This window comes from Erythrolamprus reginae, chromosome 1 (assembly GCF_031021105.1).
Source record: "Erythrolamprus reginae isolate rEryReg1 chromosome 1, rEryReg1.hap1, whole genome shotgun sequence".
NCBI classification, from domain to species: Eukaryota; Metazoa; Chordata; class Lepidosauria; order Squamata; family Dipsadidae; genus Erythrolamprus; species Erythrolamprus reginae.
Genome location: NC_091950.1, coordinates 85439884 through 85446907, shown reverse-complemented (window position 1 = coordinate 85446907; position 7024 = coordinate 85439884).

Here is a 7024-nt window from a genome sequence, read left to right as displayed (position 1 = left end):
ATCTCTCTCTCTGTATCTGTATCTTTTTCTCTCTCATCTCTCTTTCCCCCCCTGTCTGTATATCTTTCTCTCTCTATCTCTCTCCCACCTTCCCTCCCCCTCTCATCTCTCTCTCCCCCTCTTTATTATTTATTTACTTTATTTATTTATTTATTAATAAACGAATGAATGAATTTATTCATTTATTCATTCATTCATTCATTCATTCGTTTATTTGTTTGTTTGTTTGTTTGTTTATTCAACTACTATGCCGCCCAATCCCGAAGGACTCATCTGTGTATCTTTCTCTCTCTCTCATCTCTTTCCCCCCTCTCTCATCTCTCTCTTTCTCTTTGTCATCTCATCTCTTTCTCTCTTTGTGTGTATCTTTCTCCCTCTCATCTCTGTGTGTGCGTGTCTTCTCTCTCTCATCTCTCTGTATCTCTCTCCCTGCTCTCTCTCCCACTCTTTCCCTCCATCCCCTCCCTCTCTGTGTGTATCTTTCTGTTTCTCTCATCTCTCCCTGTATCTCTCTTTTGGTCACTTAGCATTCTTGGCTGCCAGTCAGGAGTCGGGGAGGGAAACCAAGATCTCTGCCTGAGGGCGTTCCCTGGGAAAAGCCCTGTCTAGCTTCCTCTACATATCTCTGGGTGACACCGGTTCTTCCTTCCTGATCAATGATAAGCCAATGATCAGCTCAGACTGGCAAGGAAAGAGATCAATCTTCTCTGAGACCAGGTAGTCACAAAGGTCTGTCAAGGTTAACATACATCCTTTGACAGAACATTGTCTGTTCTATCCTGACATAAATGTAAAGATAAAGTTTACCCCTCGCACTCATGTGCTAGTTGCTTCTGACTCTAGGGGGCAATGCCCATCTCCATCTCAAAGTCAAAGAGCCAACGTTGTCTGAAGATGTCTCCATGGTCATGTGGCCAGGGACATAGAATGCTGTTACCTTCCCACCAAAAGTGGTCCCTATTTTTCTATTTGCATTTTTACATGCTTTCAAACTACTAGTTTGGCAGAAACTGGGACAAGTAACAGGAACTCACTCCGTTACGTGGTGGTAGGGATTTGAACCACCAAACTGCCGACCTTTCTGATTGACAAGCATGCCGTCTTAACTTAAGGGGCATACATAAGCACACTAGAGTGCCTTCCATCCCCTGTCCTATAGTCTCTCCTATATCTCCTATATCTTCTCTACTATATCCTCTATAAGCGTCATTGTGTATTATTGTGTATTGGACAAAATAAATAAATAAGTAAGTAAGTAAGTAAGTAAGTAAGTAAGTAAGTAAGTAAATAAATAAGTAAATAAAATAAACACTGAGCCACCACGTCCTTCTATATATCTTGCCATATGAACTAGATATCCCCTTGGTTTGACCTGTTCCTCATCTCCTCTTGGTGACAGATAGAACATAACCACATTTGAGATCTATCCTTTCTGCTAATTTATATGATTCAGTTGTTGTTGTTGTTATTGTTGTTATTATTATTATTATTGTTATTGTTGTTATTATTATTGTTGTTGTGATTCAGCCTGAGGCTGCTCAGAGACCAGCTGTGTCTCTGCTGGCTCCATGCCTGGAGGAGGATGACAGCGCAGAGGAGGGGGGTGAACAGTCGGATGGGGGAGAGGAAAATCAGGAATGGGATGAAGGAGAATAGCATGAGAGCCCCGGGGGGGGGGGGGGGCTCTCCCCAGCCAGTAGCTTGGAGTCATTAGGTGATGACGCACAAGCTGTCATTGACATGAGACAGCGACGTTCAGAGCAACGAAAGGAGCAGTTAAAGAGATATTTTCACCATTGAAGTAGAAACAGCTGGGTTTGGGTGTGGTACTCATCAGCAGGGTTTAAAAGGCAGGCAAGCCCTTTAAGCCATGTGGAGTGTTATCAGCTTGCCGTGGCGTTATCCTGTCTTGTTTCTCGGCGTCTCTGTTCCTGGCTTGTGGCCCAGCAGCTTTGGAAGATCTGTGGGAGGTATAGGTCTGCTATCTACAGCCTTGGCTTGGCAGCAAGAATTCTGTATTGCTGCATGGACTTTTGGCCTTTGTGAATATATCTGAAGATACAGCATTTTCCTGTTTGTAAGGACATTTTCTGTTACCTGTGTTTTTCTTGAATTTTATAAAACTGCCTTTGACTTTTACCAGTGTGTCTGGCTTCTCTTTTTGGGTTGGTATTGGCTTCTGGAGTGACCCAGACAGAAATAATAATAATAATAATAATAATAATAATTATTATTATTATTATTATTATTATTATTATTATTATCATTATTATATCAATACAACACAGCAAACGAGATCAATATGCTGGATTTCGTATTTCACACCTAGGACTGCGTGATGTAGTGGCAAATTATGTTTGCCGATCCCAGTAAAGTGGCCTTTTGCAATTGACAGATGGAGATTTTGTCAATTCCGATGGTTTTCAAATGTCTGCTGAGATCCTTTGGCACTGCGCCCAGCGTGCCAAGTACCACTGGGACCACTTTCACTGCCAGAGTCGTTGCAGCTCGATTTTTAGATCTTCGTATTTCACTAATTTCTCTAGCTGCTTCTCCTCAATTCTGCTGTCCCCTGGGATTGCGATGTCGATGATCCATACTTTCTTTTTCTCCACAATCAGGATGTCTGATGTGTTATGCTTCAGAATTCGGTCAGTCTAAAGTTGGAAGTCCCACAGTAGTTTTGCTTGCTCATTTTCGACCACTTTTTCAGGCTTATGATCCCACTAGTTCTTTGCCACTGGTAAATGGTAATTCCGGCACAAGTTCCAGTGGATCATCTGTGCCACAGCATCATGTCTATGCTTGTACTCAGTCTGTGCGATATTATTATTATTATTATTATTATTATTATTATTATTATTATTTATTAGACTTGTATGCTGCCCCGCTCTGAAGACCCGGGGCAGCTCACAAAATACAGTACAGAAAACAATACGTATACAAATCTAATAGTTAAAACTATAATCTAAAATCCCATTACATTAAAACACAGTGAAGTAGTTCATCTTCTGTTTCTATTTGTCATATTGTTCATCCATCGTGTTCAAAGAGGGCCTTAACATCTAATGGGTTGTGGCTGAATGCAATGTGTGTGCTGGTGGCTGGTAAGGTATATTGAAGTAAGTGTGTTACACCCCCCCCCCAAATAGCACTTAATTATCAATGGCATTAATGGACTGATTTCAAATTACAGTGAGAATTTTGTAATACAATAGAAGGATTCCTATAAGATGAAATTCACGGCAAATTGGCAGAAACCAAGTATAGAGCTGGAACCATTTTTTAAAAAAATAAATTGGGATGGGGATCATCAAAAGGTGCAAGGAAATTGGAGAGCAGCAAGCAAAGTAGGAGATTCAGGAAAAATGGATTGGGCAAATAAAGAATTCCCATATTATTTGTTATCTGTACCTATCTTTTCCTATTTTTTTGTTGGAGAGCTAGAAAGAGTATTGTGGGTCAAGCAAGCAGTTCATTTTGATTATATGGTTGTTTGTTGTTTTTAAACAAAGATGGCAGTCTGATAGTTTGTAGGGATGCTTAGACAACATTTGTTTTGATTTCAGCAAAGCTCATGAAAAGATCCTTTTTTTGCTGACAAGATGGTACAATGTAAGCCAGGGAGTTCTAAAATAGCCCCACAGCTGGTTGAGTTGCCATACTGAATAAGTACTCATTAATGGAGTCCAAATTGCAAATTAATGGAGGATGCAAATTGCAAATGGCTCCTTCAGAGATAGCATGATATCAGAGCTAAATCTATCCTTAGACATAAAGCCGGTTTATGAGAAAAACTAGAAACGTCTCAGTTTTAACAAAAAAACTATCCTGATCAATTCTCAGTCAATCCATGCTAAAATACGCTGCACCTCACGCAATAGCCAAATGCAGGCTGCTTATATGTTAGCACAGTGGGAGTTTGAGGGCTCTTGCAGCATCTTAGCTGTTCCTAGAATGGTATCTTCTGACTAGAGGGCTCTGATGTGATTTCTGGGATATGTTGGAAACAGTCTCCCAGTTTAGGAGTCATTTATTTATTTTATTTTATTTATTTTTTATTGATTGATTTTGTCCAATACACAATGAGGGTTTTAGTGGGTATACACATAGTAAAATACATGATGATGGTTATAGAGGATATACTCATAGTAAAATATATCCAAGAAAGAATAGAAGAGAAGATATAGGAATAAAACATATCAATGAAAGAATAGAAGAAGAGATATAGGAATAGAAGAAAGGTATAGGAGATATAGCAGAGCAATAGGACAGGGGATGGAAGGCACTCTAGTGCACTTGTACTCGCCCTTAACTGACTTCTTAGGAATCTGGATAGGTCAACTGTGGATAATCTAAGGGTAAAGTGTTGGGGGTTTGGGGATGACACTATAGAGTCCAGTAATGAGTTCCACGCTTCGACAACTCGGTTACTGAAGTCATATTTTTTACAGTCAAGTTTGGAGCAGTTAATATTAAGTTCAAATCTGTTGTGTGCTCTTGTGTTGTTGTGGTTGAAGCTGAAGTATATGGGACTACTTTGGCCTTTACTTTCCACATCTTCTGTCATTACATCTTCAGGCCCTGGTACTTCTCCAGATTTTTATACTCCTTCTTTCTGATGTTGCTTACTTGTCATTGCTATATCTATCTCCACTGTGATCATCTGGTCCTTATCTACTACCACAATGTCTGGTTGTTTGGCTAGTACTTGCATGGTCATCCCACAGGATCTTAGCCTGTTATTCTCCATGATTTCTGGACTTGCCTAGCACATATATTGTGCCAATGTTCCTGTGTGCAGTGGCACCTACTTGCTTGTGTGCTTCACTGTTCGTTTGTTTGTTTATTATTTGTTTGTTTTGTCACGTACGTATTGGTGGTAAACATAGATATAATTATTATATACATGATTCTAGTAAAAGAGAAACATTGGGACAGGGGACAGAAGGTACTCTGGTACACATGCATGCCCCTTACTGACCTCTTAGGAATTGGGAGAGGTCAACAGTGGATAATCTAAGGGTAAAGTTTTGGGAGTTAGGTAATGATACTACAGAGTCTGGTAGAGAGTTCCATGCATCAACTACTCAGTTGCTAAAGTCATATTTCCTGCAGTCGAGTTTAGAGTAGTTTACTTTATGTTTGTATCAGTTGTGTGCTCGTGTGTTGTTGTGGTTGAAGCTGAAGTAGTTGTTCATAGGAAGTACATTGTAGCAGATGATTTTATGGGCTATGCTTAGGTCGTGTTTGATGTTATTCCTGCCTGCATCTTACACTCTGCCCCTATGTGTTGGACGACAGTCTCTGAGGTTTTTCTGCATAGATTGCACTTCACATCCTATCTAGTGTGGTGGATTCAAGCTTCTGTAGATCTGATGTGTGTGGCCGTCGTGAAATAAGCCTTGCTACAAAGCTTAAAGTCTATTGAGCAGTAGTGCTAACTACCCTGTTGTATGCCAGTGAGACTTGGACTGTATACAGGAGACATGCTAGGCAATTGAACCACTTCCACATGACCTGCCTCCGTAGAATTCTGAGGATCTGGGAGCAGGATAAGGCACCTGACATTGAGGTCCTCTCCAGAGGATGCCTGCCATCAATTCCCACCCTGCTGATGAAAGCCCAGGCACGCTGGGCAGGCCATGCTGCTAGGATACCAGACCATCGCATCCCTATACAGCTCCTCTATGGTGAGATGTCTAAAGGAAAGCGATTGCACAGGGGACCAAGGAAGCAATACAAAGACGCGTTGAAAGCCTCCTTCTAGTCTTTTGATATCGGGAAACCCTGGCACAAGATCGGGAAACCCTGGCACAAGATCAACCAACATAGAAACATAGAAACATAGAAGGCTGACGGCAGAAAAAGACCTCATGACCCATCTAGTCTGCCCTTATACTATTTTTTGTATTTTATCTTAGGATGGATCTATGTTTATCCCAGGCATGTTTAAATTCAGTTACTGTGGATTTACCAACCACCTCTGCTGGAAGTTTGTTCCAAGGATCTACTACTCTTTCAGTAAAATAATATTTTCGCACATTACTTCTAATCTTTCCCCCAACTGAACATATCAGTAGTTGCTCAATCTGTCAGACTTTACAACTTCACTTGGCTTTTAATCATAGCTCTCCACAAGGGTGAGTTCCTCCTGGCTTGGGCCGGATTGCCCGAACCAGTAGCAACCTGCTGGTTATGTCATGTTTGGAGCCAGTCTTTGGGCATCTTTTTTTTGGTATTTTTTTTGGTGAATTTTTCCCTCTTCTTTCGCGGCTTCAAAAAGGGGCCGCCTGCCCACTTTAGGTTAATACTGACCTTTATTTCTTCCCCCGCAGCATGGATCAAGCACACGCACGTGAAATATTGCGATGTGAACCGGTGGCGAAGGTAAGGGGACCCACCCCTGGCTCTCCATGTACTTAAACCTGATGGAAGAATCTCAGCTAAATTAAATCTCAGCTAAATTAAAATCCTGGAGAAGAATGAACACAACAACTGACTGTGCACAGAAGTCAGACACACATTGTGTATCAATACTTTACCAACCACATCTGCTGGAAGTTTGTTCCAAGGATCTACTACTCTTTCAGTAAAATAATATTTTCTCATGTTGCTTTAGATCTTTCCCCCAACTAACATGGCACATACTGATCCACTAAGGCTGCCAGATATCTGTGTACAGAAGAACAACCATATCAGAAGAGAAGCAAGCACTCTGCAAAGCCAGAGCTGCAAACGCTGCGACAATGGTGCCCACGCATGTCTGCCCAACATGTGGCAGAACATTTCGTGCCCTTATTGGCCTTACCAGCCACCTGAATACACATCATGGACAGCCCACAGCCTGTTAAATGTCAAGGTCCTCTTTGAACATGATGGACAAACATCAGTGGGGTGGACTCAAGCTTCTATATATTTTATAGATCTGACTTTAACACTCACCAAGCCCTCCCACCCTCTTTCCAATTGGTGTACAATCTCTGAGTGTTGGGCTTTGAATGGACACCTCTCTATCTTGTGA